We start from the raw sequence: 17,004 nt of genomic DNA on the forward strand, positions 1-17,004 counted from the left end.
AGCCCTATGTAAAAAACCATTTCATTCAAGGATGGGGATTTTGATGCCTACTCTAACCATATTTTTTAGATACTTTTCCCCTTCTCTTGCTTATGGTTTCTTGAGTTGGCCTCCTCTAAATATTGCCTACTCTCCTTAAATTATTTGAAAGGTATCCTTTGGCTACTAACCCCATTTTACCAGAGATCCTTGACATGTCCCTTGAAATTTTGATTCAGCCCCATGAACTGTTTTATGAAAGTGAGTCGAAAGCTTTAGATTTCTTTTCCACATATTCATTCATGACCAAACACTATACCACTTCTAAGAATCTTGTGGTTACTATCACCACAATAAATGTATATTGTATTTTAGATGAAATAAGAATTGTATATTGCCCTTTGGGACACTCCAAAAATATTTTGATGCACCCTATTTGTCTAACACTCTAGTATAGTTTATGACCTTAATTCCCATTCCATGTTCATCCACGTGGATGCACTTTATGATGTTCTAGGAAAACCTAATGTCCTTGTCAACTGCCTGTCATCTTCCTTGTCATGTTTTCTAGGACTTGTGTATCCAACAAGAAATTTTGAAGATGAATGACATCAAGGTAGAAAATCAAGGGGTTTTCAATTCATTTATTTAGGGTTCCCACTAGCATAGTCCCACCATATGATTCACCCAATCCCTAAATTTGGGTTTAGTGCTATTTCAATTAATTATTAGATGATCATGGTGGGCCATAATTCGAGGTTAAATGTTATGACTCTAAATAGGATATTATTGGTGATACTTTAGGAGACACCTCTTTGGATAAAGGGTCAAGGAAGGATTTTGACTGCAATATCAAACCATCAACCATATCCTCAATATTTGTCCCATCAACCATATCCTCAACATATCGAACCAACAATCAAGAAGACAACTAAGGTGAAGCATGGGAATCCTATCTCACCCACATTATTCAGGATATATATCAATCTATGAATGCCTCTACACTCCACCAACTATGAATCAATAAAAATTTTGTTTACCCCATTGTCCACCAAGATGGATACACATTGTCCCAACATTATGCCCCTGATTGCCAAAATTGTAAAATTGGGATTTTCCATGTCAAAAGTTTAATTCAAGACTGACCATGAATTGGAAGGCCATTAACACAATATTAGGACATAAAAATTGAATAATTGACAGAATACCAAATATAATACATACATTGAGTTTTGTCTCACAACGTATCTAGATCCTAATTGAGCAAGTTCACACAAAGAGAGGAAGGCAATGTCATGATACATTGTTCAATTTGTAATCAAGAGCATTATCTTGGATAAGGGAGAAGTAACATTTAGTTTCTTTCTCATATACAAAGGAAAAATTATGAATCAATGTAAAATTCCTTTTGTGAAGCAATTATGTTGTAAAGGGTGTTAGAAGGCTTGCAATGTAGGCAAGGCCCTTGTTGTTGGGAAAAGTATCCAATACGGAATGACCCTATCCCACTCTAAGGGTGATAGTACCTCAGCAACAACTGAATACAAAGCTATTCAAGATTACTTCTTTATGAAATGTAAGAGAGAGGGGAAAGGGATCCACTAACCATTGTCTTCCGCTAATGGTTGATCCAATCTTCCCTCTTTGCTGCTTGCTCCCAGCTCCTTGCTCTTTCACCGGCCCAGCTACACAAAGATCCTGTAAAAGCACAAGGAAAGGAAACTACAAGAAGCATACATCCATAACTGATTCAAGGATTAGAATAAATCAAATATACAAGCATCAATTCACCATAGAGATACATGCATATAGAAGAACCTCAAATACTTTATTAATAGAAGAAGTAAAGTTCTGAGAGTGTTACAACCATAATAGGCCCAATCCAGCAACACTTCCCAGCAGAAAGAAATCTCCTCTTCACCTCCTTCAAAGAAATCACCCAATAGTTCTATACTCAAACCAACAACACTTCCTTACTTGCACATAATTCCAGCCTCTTTAGACCTCATGAGAGAGCTCTATATATAGGAGTTTTGGAGAAAGGATGAGTCAGCTTGTAGCTGGCATGAAGCTGACTAGTGTCCTCTCCCACTTCAATTTTTCTTCAGTTCTTGAGTCCACTTGGAGGTTCTTGCTTCCACTTCGAGATCTAGACCCTCTTACTCATCACCAGTCGAATTCCTTGATGCAAGTGTCACTTTGGAAGCTTCCTGGGCTCTGACACCTTGAGGAATGAGTCTGCCACATGTCCAAACTCGTTCAGCGCAGGTAGCTAGTGTTGGAGTTGACATTCAGCGCAGGTAGCCAGTGTAGCAGTTGACATTCAGTGCAGGTAGCCAGTGTAGCAGTTGACATTCAGTGCAGGTAGCCAGTGTAGCAGTTGACATGATCCAGAATTGGCTTGTTTTTGAGTGTTTTCAGGTGGAGAACTGTTATTCAGTGTTGTGGTTTGCTGACCTTGTTCCTCTAGGGGTAGGAACAACATGTTTAGGGACTTTGGATCCCTTAGATTATTGACATTTCATGCTTCATGCTGTAAGGCACAAAAATGTCTATAACAGTTGCCCCCTAAAGTATGAGGTCGTTTATCGGGTGAAATGCTTTATCAGGAGGATCCTAAGTTCATTCAATCGCTGAGAGGTGACCTGTAATAAAATACAATACAATACATTATTTTTCATTATGATTTCATGATATAGCTAAGGCGGGCATTCCCATGCTCAGCTTTATAAATTCATTTTGGTACATAGAACAGACGATCGTCTGATGGTAGACTGATAATTCTCTGCTGAAATTATCATCCTTTGAGTAGGATGATCATCTGCTGCAATGATGTACATGTCAAATGTCTTTATATTTCCCGAATATATATCGCAGCCCGGATGGATGAAACTAGATCCGAGGTCTTCAAACTCGTTCAATCTTCAATCTAAGTACAAGTCGATCCATGTGAGAATTGCGTTGAAGTCGAACATGGAAATACATCGCTTGATTACCAATCAATAATGTAAACCGTTAACAAGCGCGAGAGGAATCACCGATAATGATAATGACCCTCAAGGTATGGCAGTACAATTCACGCGGTGTGAATAAAGGACTTGGCGTCGAACACCACGCAAAATCTTCTGGTCGAAGGTCATTGATGTATACCTGTCGCCGGAAGTGAGAAACTTGCCATTGAGGCATGCAAGCTTCAAAGTACTGAGGGGGTTGTTCCTAGATCAACTTCTTGGATAATGAGCTGAAGTCGACAAGAAGCAATCCGTCAAAGGAGGGTCTTAATGAATCCCACATCATTGACACGGAACGGAGCTAATGATTTTAGTGGAGGTGAAAACAATCTGTGAAATATGATTCAGGGTGGCGATCATAGGTGGATGAAGGATAATGTATGGCAGTGGATGGGACATGGTTGAATCTTTCTGAACAACATCTCTTGAACATATAACGACATTGATGTGATGGATCGGTAGCATTACCCCAAATGTGGATGGTTTGGCGAAGACCATGGTGATGAGACCCGTGAATGAAACAACCCAACCCGATGTGATACGGAGGAAAAGTGTCATGTTCAAGAGCGACTTGCTACCATTAAAGCTTTGAGGTTCTCCCAATTTTTCCCCAGTCATTTCTGACCAGTACCTCTTTATTTTTGTCAAGCTTGAGGAGGATAACATATGCTTGTTCTATAACCTGCCCTTCGGGCAAGCCCATCGCTATGTTTTAACGAGCCTAGCGATAGGGAAACTCGTTCTCGTCTAAAGACAAGTTTGTCACTATTTAATCATTTTAACGAGTCTAACGACAAGGAAAACTCGGTCCTTTTCATTTTTAGAGAGTCTGAAAAGGTACATAAAGTTAACTCCAAAATTCCTTTTTCGTCATCTAATCCCTTAAGTCCGAAAAAGTATAAAACAATACAGAAGGGATGAGTTTTCGATAGTTTTAACGAGCCGAACAAAATAAGCGCTCGATCTTTTTGTGTAATAATCCCTCAGGTCCAAAAAGATTAAAATCTAGAGGAGGGATAGCTCTTCCGGTTGTTTAACGAGCTGGAAGGCCAAAACTCGACAATCTTTTCATATTTTACGAGTCAGTTGAAAAGAGCTTAAAGAAGACTCGTCTTTTGAGGAACGAGTGATGAACAGGGATAGCAGCTGATTCCAGGTACAGGTTGGAATTTTCCAATCACGGTAGTGTCACAAGGATGGCTAGGTGAAATAACTCTTCGCAGCTGTTCCTCAAAATGGGTAAACAATCATATGGAGGTAAACGATCGGCCAAATGAAAGTGGAGGTGGCTGGTGCAAAACACGACCAAGGCTTTTATGGTTGATCAGGTTACATACTTAATGGTTATTTACCGGGATGGGTTCATTTTTTAACGAGCTTGAATGCGCCAAAACACTGCTCAATCTTATGTTTATTTTTTAACGAGCATGAACTATGTGCTAAAACTGCTCGGAGATAAGTTTGCATGCCCCCAGCATAATAATGCAAATCGAGGTGCACGCCCCCCAAGCTTCATTGCATTCAACTCAGTGGTTGGAATGAGGGTTTTCCTCGGGGATTTGTTTCATTTTTTAATGAGGTTGACACAAGATTAGAACCGTCCTCGGAGTCCAAATCTATCAGACATAGAAGGTTTCATATTCCACTGTGGCCACTTCCGCTAGATTACTTGGGGGCGGTAGGGCAAAAGTACCCATTAAGGCAGGGTCTTTTAGGAGACCTACTCCGATATTTTGGAGCGAATGATTCCTTCCATGGATCATTGGAATGCTTCCCGTAACTTGTGAACTATTGTGGAGAAAAGTTTATTGGTCGATGATTGTAATTCCTCCTTGGAAGGGAAATGCAATCTTCCTGAAGTAGGTCGACACAACTGCGGCGATGGCATAGATCCATGGTCTTCCGAGTAGGATGTTGTAATCGAGGTTTCCATCAATTACTTCAACATCAATTCCTACTGTTTTTCCCCCCACTTCAACTTGCAAGTTACTTAAAATCCCGTATGGAGTGTATGATCGTCCATCAAATGCTTTTAATGTCGTTGACGATTTCGACAGGGGTGGTGAGCCTAAATCTTTCCAGCAACTCATCGACATAAGACATGTAGATGCCCCCTCATCAATAATTGTTCGATGAACAGTTTTTTTGAGGGCTTTCACTTGAATAAGGATATTTTTACCATCCTACGACGACGTCGCCACTCATGTATATGATCAGATATGTGGGTGGCAGTCGTCTGTTTGAAGTTGGTAAGGAGTTCTGTTCCCGTTTCATACCTTATCGATAATTGAAAATGGGTTAAAAAGGTTGTGGCTAAGGTACTGAAGTTGTCGAACGAAGCTCTAGGCAATTCAATGTACCATTTTGCTGCTGGACTCGTTAAGGTCCTCTGAAAGAGGCGAAGTCTTATCGAATCATCATTCAGAGTGTTCGATGAACACCATAGATGGAATGTCATCACATGATTCGACGGATCTTCACCCGGATTTCCATTAAATTTAGGAATATCTGACGGAAGTTTATGCGGAATCGCTGGCCACCAAGGGGCATAAGTAATTGGATCATTTGTCAGCCAGTTTAGATCTGGTAATTCTAGAGTTGCTACAAAGGGAAACTGTTGGTTCAGGTTAGGCGAAGCATATCCAGGATAAGATGGTATCGCCTGAGCAATGGGTCTTTGTAGACCAGCATAATGCTGGCAACTTTGACAAGGTTGATGGGCATAACCATTATAGTATGGTTGCCCATTACTTACAAAGACTTGTTGCTCAGGTCCTTGATATGATTGCTGGAATGGAGGTTGTTGAGATTGAACCAGCTCTGGTTGTTGGACCATTTTCTGTTGACCAATACTGGATAATTGACCGTGATGAGGAGTCACAGTACGTGTTTGAGCCTGAGTCACTCCAAATAAGGAGGCACTACCCTGAGATTGTGATTGAGTCGTTGAGACAAGAGGTTTTTGTATTGCAACCTGAGAAACTTGGGGTTGACATACAACAGGTGGAGCTTGTACTTGCGACACATTCACTATAGCAGGTATGGTGGGAATATTTGACACAGGGTGTACTGGTTGCATTGAATATACAACCCCTGGTTGTTGAGGTAGTATTGGTACCCAACCGCTGGATGTAATTCCAGTTTGACCTGAACTTTGTTGTAAACTCCCATATGGTTGTTCTCTGGGAGGGAATAATGAAAGAGCATACTGCCCTCCATATGGTGGAAATCCAGTACTTAAAGAGTAAATTGACCTTTGAAGACACATTGGATCAATTTGTTGAGTTTCAACATAAGAAATACCAGATGATAATCCGGATGAAGAAATAGGAACTAACCATGTCGTTGTCCCTGATTCGACTTCGGCTTGTTGTTGACAATTTGCCGGGACAGATGGTATACCAGCGAACATCGTTGGAGTAGCAGCAGGAGGCTCTGCTGCTGCTGTGTCGGACGACACAGTCCTAGATGTCGACGGTTGTTCAGACATATCTAGTCTATCCAAAAGATTTCTTAGCGATTCTACAGGAACTTCCACTTGTGGTGGACGAACTTCGAAGATCAACGAGGGAAAGGTGATGATTATTCCGCTTAAAATAAATTTTATAACGACGCTTTAGACACAACTTGCTTTTTCAGTTTTAAAGAGTCGAGAAAAAGCTAAAGATGACTCTAGTCTCCTTCGATGTATTAACGAGCCCGAAGTGACAAATGCTCGGTTGGACTTTTTCAGTTATAGAGTTTGAAAAAGGCCAAAAGAAACTGCTCTGGAGATCTAGGTATAGGGTGTGCCAAACCTTTCACAAAACCACAGAATACGTTTTACGGTACGAGTGGTTGATCTTCGTGAATGTTGTGTTCACTACATTGCGATCAGTAGGGCGGCCAACACAGTTTCCTATGGATAAAGTCTTTATTCCTATAGGGGTCTCCCAATATATACGCGACGGTACGTGGGAGCACAAGTCCGTATTAGTGCCACCGACTCTCAGGAGGAATCACCCACCTTCGTCGAGATCGATAGTCACTACGTTTAACGACGCCGGAACACGTCTCTAGCTTAGACCTCTAGATGTTTGCGTTATGTTTCAAAGCGTTGTTAGGTTCATTCAATATATTTTAAGTTGATCTTTTTTAAATTTTGCCTTTCAAGGTTCACCACGAGATGTATTGATACAAATTCCTAAATGCAGTCTAAGATGAGAAGCAAGCTTTTTCAATCTTTTAGACTTATGAAAATCTTAACTACTGAGGGAAAAGAGAGACAAAATCTTTTCACACAGATCAAAGAGCACTCGCTAATGCACTTTTTCCCTAAATCAACATACAAACTTATATGCAAAATGCAAAGATGCAGGTATTTCTTTTCCCTTTCTTAATGTTTGTGCGACACAAAAGAAAGCTGTTGTATAATTTTGAATTCAATTTCAAGTGAAAGCAAACAAGCTTGTCCAAAATCAAAAGACACCTTAAGATTTACTTGTTTCGACACTAGAAATATATAAACTCAAACCAAATGATGAAAGCAAAAGCTCAATCAGCTATGAACAACAAACAAACTAACTCTTAAGATCAAAACGACACTTTATCACAGGTCTAGATCTAAGAGGCCACAACAAGACTAGTTCACTTTCGTTATGGGAAACTGTAAATGTACAAGAAATACACAAAGAACAAACACAGTTTCTTTATACAACCGAGGTGGAATAGTGACAAGGAAAGTTGGTTTCAGATAGGCACACTGACTGGTAACAAACAACAAAAACAAGAGTGAAAACAGGGCAAGAAACAGCAGGAAACCCCAGCAGCACAAGGCAGGACTGGTCCAGCGCAGGTGGAAAACTGCCTGTTTGACCTTCAGCGCAGGTAGCCCCTTCGGGAACTGCGCCGAAATGCAAACATCCTTTGTACAGCCTGCACTGAAGAACGAAACTTTCGTTTCTGGTGGTTTACGGGTCACAGATTGCTCAAAAATTCACAGTTTTTGCTCAAATCAGAAGCTATCAGTCAAGGACACACTAAGGGATGACAAGGAGGATGAAAAGCTATCACTAAGAGCTTATTAGAGTCCTTGTGGATCAGCTCTTCAAATCATAAACTTGCCCAGAAACTGAGCTAGAGTAGCTGCCCTCTACTTTGTATTTGAAGGATTCAAACACAGTTCGATTCGGTACTCCCTTTATTTATGAAATGAATAGCAAAAACACAAACAACCAACAAGATACGATCCCCAGCGGAGTCGCAAATTTGTTGTTGGGAAAAGTATCCAATACGGAATGACCCTATCCCACTCTAAGGGTGATAGTACCTCAGCAACAACTGAATACAAAGCTATTCAAGATTACTTCTTTATGAAATGTAAGAGAGAGGGGAAAGGGATCCACTAACCGTTGTCTTCTGCTAATGGTTGATCCAATCTTCCCTCTTTGCTGCTTGCTCCCAGCTCCTTGCTCTTTCACCGGCCCAGCTACACAAAGATCCTGTAAAAGCACAAGGAAAGGAAACTACAAGAAGCATACATCCATAACTGATTCAAGGATTAGAATAAATCACATATACAAGCATCAATTCACCATAGAGATACATGCATATAGAAGAACCTCAAATACTTTATTAATAGAAGAAGTAAAGTTCTGAGAGTGTTACAACCATAATAGGCCCAATCCAGCAACACTTCCCAGCAGAAGGAAATCTCCTCTTCACCTCCTTCAAAGCAATCACCCAATAGTTCTATATTCAAGCCAACAACACTTCCTTACTTGCACATAATTCCAGCCTCTTTAGACCTCATGAGAGAGCTCTATATATAGGAGTTTTGGAGAAAGGATGAGTCAGCTTGTAGCTGGCATGAAGCTGACTAGTGTCCTCTCCCACTTCAGTTTTTCTTCAGTTCTTGAGTCCACTTGGAGGTTCTTTCTTCCACTTCGAGATCTAGACCCTCTTACTCATCACCAGTCGAATTCCTTGATGCAAGTGTCACTTTGGAAGCTTCCTGGGCTCTGACACCTTGAGGAATGAGTCTGCCACATGTCAAACTCGTTCAACGCAGGTAGCTAGTGTTGGAGTTGACATTCAACACAGGTAGCCAGTGTAGCAGTTGACATTCAGTGCAGGTAGCCAGTGTAGCAGTTGACATTCAGTGCAGGTAGCCAGTGTAGCAGTTGACATGATCCAGAATTGGCTTGTTTTTGAGTGTTTTCAGGTGGAGAAGTGTTATTCAGTGCTGTGGTTTGCTGACCTTGTTCCTCTAGGGGTAGGAACAACATGTTTAGGGAATTTGGATCCCTTAGATTATTGACATTTCATGCTTCATGCTGTAAGGCACAAAAATGTCTATAACAGCCCTCACACCATAATAGATTGTGTTAAGCAAAGCATGTTAACCATGTCCAATGATCTCAAATTTCATGAGCATGTTCAATGAGTGACCATAAATGAGGGGTGTCAGAGTGGCTAATAATCATAGCTTATAGTGGATGATTGTCATCGTACATAACATCTGTGGTCCAAGTCATTTGTTTGGTTCCCAATATTGGTAAATCATTTTATTACATCATGGTAGCATATCTTGCCTTTTTTAAAGCAAAAATATATTGAAAATAAATTAAGTTATGTCTCATGCAAATGTTCAATATTGTTGTGTTGTGAGAGGTTTTCATATTATATGTATCATATATCTATAATCACTTATTTCAATCCTACCTTAAGAAATAAACGAAGAGCTGCAAGGCCTTTTCATAATAAGGACTCCCACCAACTCCTCTCCTTGTAGCAATCTTTCAAACGTTAGTCCATAAATCAAACACATGCCCTTGTTTCTCTAGTTTGGAAACCCTTGGATGGATATGACAGTGAACTCGTCCCAACCACTTCTTTAACCATCTATTGAATGCCTTTGATTGGTGTGTAAATTATTTTGATTGATTCCTCGAGAGGTATGAAATCTAATTTTTCATTGACATAATACAAACACCAAACTTAACCCGTGGTAGCCAAAATTTCAGCCTTACAACTCTCTCATCCAATATTAAATACTTCACTAATTAGTCAAGGGGTAATCTCCTTAACAATATATTAAATATTGAAAGCATTCATATTAATTGAAAAAAAAAGAGTATTATTTAATATTAAGTTATAACGCAGGTACCTGCCAAGCTGACATATGAGACCCCCTTTTTTGTGAGACAAGGGATGCCCTCCATTCAATGCTTTAACTATTTAATATATGGATGTATACATACCTTAATTTCCATTGGATCAAATCCTATGACCTTTAAAGAGGAAACACTTTAACACAAATCGAACATGTAAATACAAACTTAATTTGTATATGTATCAAAGTTACTTTGAGAGTTGCATGGAATGCTTAAGTTTGTATAGAAGAAAGGGAAAACTTGAAGGGTTGATCACAACAAACATGTATGTTCAATTACGATTATCATAGGTATATTAGTTTTGTTTTCCCAATCCAGAACTTGCACACTTTGTTACTACTGTTAAAGGAATTTCATGATGGTTTACTAGTGTAGCATCATGTACATTTCGTTGTGTCTATTAAAGGCATGTTAGTTCAATGAGAAAAACAATGGTTTGTCAACTTGGTCAGCTTAGTGAGCTATGTGTTAATCATCTCAATGAATAACATATAAGGTCAATTAGCTTAGCCATTGACATGCACATTCCATTGTCACTATTAGTGACATGTTAGGTTGGATATTAATATGTATTTTTGATTAACACTATCTAGGAGGTTAACCGAATCAACATGCATGTTTCACTACAATTGTGGGAGATATGTTAGATAGGTAAACCCCATCAACAACATTTATGTTTAATTTCACATGTTAGAGGCATGACACAATGGTCAATTGATTAGTAACATGTACATTTTGGTTATCACTATTAAAGTTGTGTTAGGTTGGTTAGCTTGTTCAATGACTTGTATGTTTGGTTACAATTATTAAAGCCTCAATTGATTGTTTAATGCAGTAAATGGAGTGTAAGTCTAGTTACCATTTTCGAAGGCATGTTTTGTTGGTTAAATGAGTTAACATCATATACATTCAACTATGATTGTTAGAGCCATCCAAGGCTATTAAACCCATTTAAAGTAGTGCAGAACATCGATGGGAGCTTGCTTATTGCATTGTGTGTGAGTATAGTGTGTTATTTTTTTTTGTAAGTCGAAAACTTTTCATTAATAAAAAAGAATGTACAAGGGCATCAAAATGCTTGGCTTATAATTATTTATATATTTAATGTAATATGCCTTTCATTAAGAAGAGGAAATAGACTTTCGGGGATAGGGGAAATGGAGTTGTCTAGGGGAAACATCGATCTCATCTATCTCATCTTCACTCTCCCTTCCATATCATTAGCATCCCTCTCCTTTTTTTCTTTATCCACCAACACCAATAATAGACTTTTTATGAAGAAGTTGCATTAGATGACTCAGGACGAGGGTTAGAGCTCATATGTTTATCTTGGGTTTCTCCTTGCAGTTTTTGAGCTTACATATCTTTCTTTAAATTCTTCTTAAACGTCCCAACAATATCCTTTCCCATCTCTTGTTCATGAAACTTCAGCTTGCGAGCACAATATTCATCCTAAATTTCCTTTGAAGATTCATGTAGCCATTTTGCACCGAGGCCTATTCCTAGGGGGGAGATTAGGAGGACCTATAGACCTTTTTATTGTTGTCCCATGCCACACCAAACTTTATATCCCATGTTTGTAGCCAAGATATACCCTCTTCCATATGTAAACTATTTTTCAGATTGATAAAAAGAGAATACTAAGCTCTTTCATGAGCTTTTATTTGAAGATGAGAATGACAGTGAAATGTTCATTTTTAACTGTATACCTAAACAAGCATAGAGACCCATCCACCTCACTGGCATAAAATTTGGACTCAAACCATCGTAGAATGTGACATTTTGAAGCGTATCACTCTATTCCCTTTGACAAGGAGTGACATGACACCTTTTGTGAAATAGCAACAAGAGATTGTCACCTCTTGCCCCTTTGAAAGTGGTGAAACTTTTTAGAAAAAGGGTAAATGTCTAAAAACATCATGGAAAAAGGTTTCCAAAAATTTAATAATGATTCCATTTTATTGAATCACTACTATAAGAGACTATTGCCTCTTCCCTCTTTGAAAAAGGTGAAACTGTCTAGAAGAAAAATATATCTGAGAACATCGTGCAAAAAAAGTTTCCAAAGCATTTAAAAACGATTCCATTCCATTGAATCACTACTACATGAATTCATCTTAAAATTTCATTTTATTTATTAAATTTATCATAATCAAAATTCCCCATGGAAGACATTGAGAGGCATTAGAAGATATATATTTTTTTTTTTCATAAGAGCATGTTAAAACATACCATGGCAATTTAATAACTTTATTTAAGACATTTTGTCTCTCACGTACCAGTCACCAAATAAAATTTCGAGGTGGGTGATGCCATTTTTGTTCAAACCCTTAAGGAGTACCCTTGAGGAGCTTTCAAGAATGGAATAAGAACAATGGGTGACGTAATTTTCTTCATACCCTAGATTTTTTAATTTCAGAGAAGGTTTCAACAATTTTGTTCAAACCATGAATTTTTGAATTTTGGAGGAGGTTTCAGCAATGGAGACCAACTTTTTGCTACGAGTATCCTATTTTTCCCTTCCAGTTTGATAGAGGCAAGGGATTGTTGGGGTTTTGTGTAGGGAACAGGACACCTAACTGGAAATTGTGTGGCTCCTTGATTTCACTCTGGAACCCCAAACCCACATAAGGTTCAAACAGGGTTTTTCCTTTCCACCGTCACGCAAGAAATGCCCCTCCCTCTATAGGTTTTCGTCTTCTCCTCCAAGGCAGTGAAAGAGGTTGATAGACCTATTCCAGAAATTCTGGATTCGAGTAACTAATGAAAAAGCTTCGGTTGTTGGACATCCCCTTCGGAATCATACATTTTGCCTAGCACAGGCAACAAAAACCCCTTTGAGGTTGCTATAGCAAAGGCCGTCGATAAATCTGGTGAAGAAGGAAAAAAAATAAATGGAGCCCGTCGACCCGCCAAGCCTTGGGAAAGAACTTTCGACTGTATCCATTTCTCGCGGCGGTAAGTCTCTATTTGACTCCAGTTCTTTTATCAAATTTCTGTCTTTGGAATATTTGATGGTTATTGAAACTAGAGTAAATTAAAGGAAAGGAAAAACTATAGTAAATTAAATTTAGTTTGAATCCATCGAATAAAATAGACTTCTTTGACTAACACTGATTGTATCCTAGCTTTAACTAGTGGAATGCAAATTTGGCAGCTATGAAAAATATTGTGTAGCATGCACCGAGCATGGGTACTAGAAATTGCTAATTAGAGTATATAAAGGTTTTTTAAACCCAAGACGTAAAAATCATATAAAAACTAATGGCTCTAGGCTAAACCTGTGTGTGTGTCCTGATTGCCTCAATGAGTTGATATGAGAAGAAATTTTGAGATGCATTTAGCTTAGACACCAATAAAAGTCATACCTATTTAAATGAAATTTTAGAACATTGTGTTTCAGATTTCAAGATCCTTGAAATGATCTTTATTTGTCATCAACCCCTTTTCCTTTGATACCAGAATCTCAGATTTGCACAAAGGTTGATCCTTTACCTTCAATAAGCACCTACCCAATGGAAAACCATGAACACTATTTTTCAAACCCTCTTGATTGATGTCCAAGGGCTGAGGATACTTCACCTTTTGTGCCTTTTATACTTCTCTGTGAGACAGAAAAAGCCCTAATACAAGGCCAAAGGCATGTCAATGAGCTCAAGAATAATATTATATATATGAGCTAAGATGCTAGGAACTTTATAGCTTCGGATATGATTTTATATAAACCTGCAACAAAGAAGGAATTCGGAGTGAGACACTATCTCCAAACCAAATTCAATTCAAGGGTGATTTCATAATAGAAGATTTGACCCTAAAGCAACCAAAGCTTCCTAGCTATAGTCATGACAAAAGGCCTTAGATATAGATCATTTGAATAACAATTTGACAAAGAGCTCTGTCCTAGAGATGCTTGATTGATGAGGCCTTGATCTCATTTCCTTTCTAGGATCTACAACCTAGAATTTTGTAGTAGGAGTTTAAGTGCTTCACGATGACTGATCTTTGTAGAGGAAGGAGGTCAGTGTTGTCAGAAAAATTCTTGTGATTTCTTTCTTCCTTGCTTAGGCTTTCCCTCACCTTAGCTTTTATATCTTTCCCTCACCTTAACTTTGATACCATTCTCGCAGGGCAAGCTAAACATGACAACAATAGAGGTAAGAAGTTGTAGATTCTTGTGTTGTTTGTCTTTTAGCTTCTAGAACATCATATGTTTTATTTCCAATTTATGCTAAATTTAAAATTGAGATACCAATCTAAGAAGAGGGTTTGCAATGCTAATAACCTCTTCTGTAGTCCACATTGCACACTCGAGTCTTGTTAAAGGACCAACTGTTTCTTGTGAAAAATTCGAAGCAGGCGACACCATACAACATGTTTTCTAAGAATCAAAACAACTTATAGAAGTGCTATGACATTAATCCAACACTATGTTTATAAACAGGTTCATACTAATGGACACAGGATGTGTAAAATGTATTCTTTGAAAAAAAATTTCTCTGTCGGCTAGTTTAAAGCTTACAACCTTACTCATTTCTTGAAGAAAGGGTACTTGCTTCCCTTTCACTTCATAGGTATATGAAAGCCCAGTTTTGTAAGCACCCATAACCATGAATATTATACCAACTCCCTATGGTTAGTGCATCAATAATGTAAGTGTAACAGACATCCATGTGGCAGTCATAACGCATTTAGGTAGGTTTTACTAACACTGACATCCCAGACCATTAAGATCTATCCTTGGCCTCAAATGATGTATTTACTTTACTCAATAGAAGACTCATCATTTCTCTCCCCTAATCATCAAATTTTTTCTCTTTATTCAGAATGAGAAATCAATCAACAAGCCACCATTTTTAATGTTATATCACAATATGTTTAGCTTCTCTCTTGTGCTTACACTCTAGTATTCTCACAGCTTCAGAATCACGAATCTTAAACACAGCTTCATGATGTGCATTCAGGGAGGCATAATTTACCCTTGCTTTGCATCAAATTCCCCCCCCTAGCATTCCCTTTACGTTTACAAGCCTCAATGCAAGGCATGCCAAGTCGGTACCTGCTCAGTTAAATTAGTAAGTTGAGGAGCGTCATATATACCCAACGCTGCCTACCTATTCTTCCTCTTCCTATATCGTAGTGTATGAACAGTTAGCTAGACTGGTGAGGATCCCCCTTAATAATAACATCTATGTTGGCATCTGAATCAAAATGACGTGTTTCCCTTAATTATATGTTTTCGTTTTTTAACCAAAAAGGCTAATAGAGATAGAGACCCTCAAATCTATCTACTTCCGACCTCTATGCCCATTTTCATCTAGGTTTTTACCATGCCAGTGTCCCTTTCTTTCTCAAAACTGCATGAAATCAATTGATCTATCCATTTCGTAATGCCTTTGGTTAATTTTTCTATGAAATGCTCTAAAGTATATATGAGATCTAAGGGTTTTTTTGGTTGTTTCCGACTTCATATATTTATGCTAACCATGATATGGGTTTCATGTAGAGGATTATGATTGTGTAAGGGTTGCATTGCTCAATGTCTATTTAGGAGGAGGAGAAGGAGAAAAGTTATGTTAGGGTTGAGAGCTAAAGATGCTTGTGAAAAGAGGAGGTGTGTGGAATGGAGGGTGGCAGGGCTACCAGCATGGTAGAAATGGAGGATGGGGAGGTCTGTTATAGACATTTTTGTGACCTACAACCCCAAGCATGAAATGTCCATAAACCAAGGGCTCCTAAGTCCCTAAAAGTGTTGTTCTAACCCCTAAAGGAACAAGGTCAACAGATTACAACTTCTCCCAGAAGTTCTCCATGAGAAACTACTCAGAATTGGTCAAAACAGGACCATTGCAGCTGCTCCACTGGCTAGGTGCGTTTCATCTCACCCAAATACACTGTGAGGGTGCATTGCATTTCAAAAGTCCCTTCTGTGGGGTGCAATGGGCGAGAAATGACAAATGGCAGTGTCATTCCGCGAGGTGGAGAGGCAGTGGAAGCTTCCAGAATCTTCTCCTGTGACACTTGCCTCACTGAATTCGACCAAGGATGAGTAAGAGACCCTCAGTCTCCAAGTGGAAGCAAGAACTATCAGAGAGAAGACACTAATCAAATCACAAGCTGACTCATCCCCCTTACAGATATCTATATATGGATCCCTCATCCGAGAGATCCAGAGGCTGGAATTTTGCATATTGTAAGGAATTGTTGTTGGTTTCTAGAGACAAACATGAGATTGTTGGGTGATCTAAGCTTTGTTTGAGGTGAAGAGGGGCTTCTTTGCTGGGAGGTTGATGTTGGGTCGGAACAATTGGTTGTAACTCCTCCTGGATCTTTTCTTGTTTATCAATAAAATCTATTTGAGTTTTCCTCCATGCTTTTGTATCATTGATGCTTGTTACATTTGTATGGTCAATTTACATTTGATCCTAGATTGTTTATGAATATAGATCCATGTCTTTGTATAGTGCTATGCTTCTGTGATCTTACAGGTACTTTGTGGAGCTGGTCGTGCAAGGGAGCAGGTAGTTGGGGACTATCAAAGAAGAGAGGGATCGAATCAAGGGATTAGCGCAAGACAGAGGTCGGTCTTTCTATTCCTCTATATCTATAATTCATAAAGGAAAAACATAAGTAGCTTTTCTCTATTTGTTTCTAAGGGAACTGTCACACCTTAGTGGGATAGAGCAGTTCTATATAGACAATTTTCCCTGTAACAAAATGGCGACTCCGTTGGGGAAGATAATTAGTTTGTTTGTTTATCATTCTTTGTTGTTTGTTTCATAAACTTACATGTAGCATTTGAACTGCATTTGCCATAACAAATGCAAAGTAGACAACTGCTACTTGAATCCATCTACTGAATC

Source organism: Pinus tabuliformis, chromosome 1_1, assembly GCF_031772625.1.
Source record: "Pinus tabuliformis cultivar Carrire ecotype Pingquan chromosome 1_1, CPIR1, whole genome shotgun sequence".
Classification (NCBI taxonomy): domain Eukaryota; kingdom Viridiplantae; phylum Streptophyta; class Pinopsida; order Pinales; family Pinaceae; genus Pinus; species Pinus tabuliformis.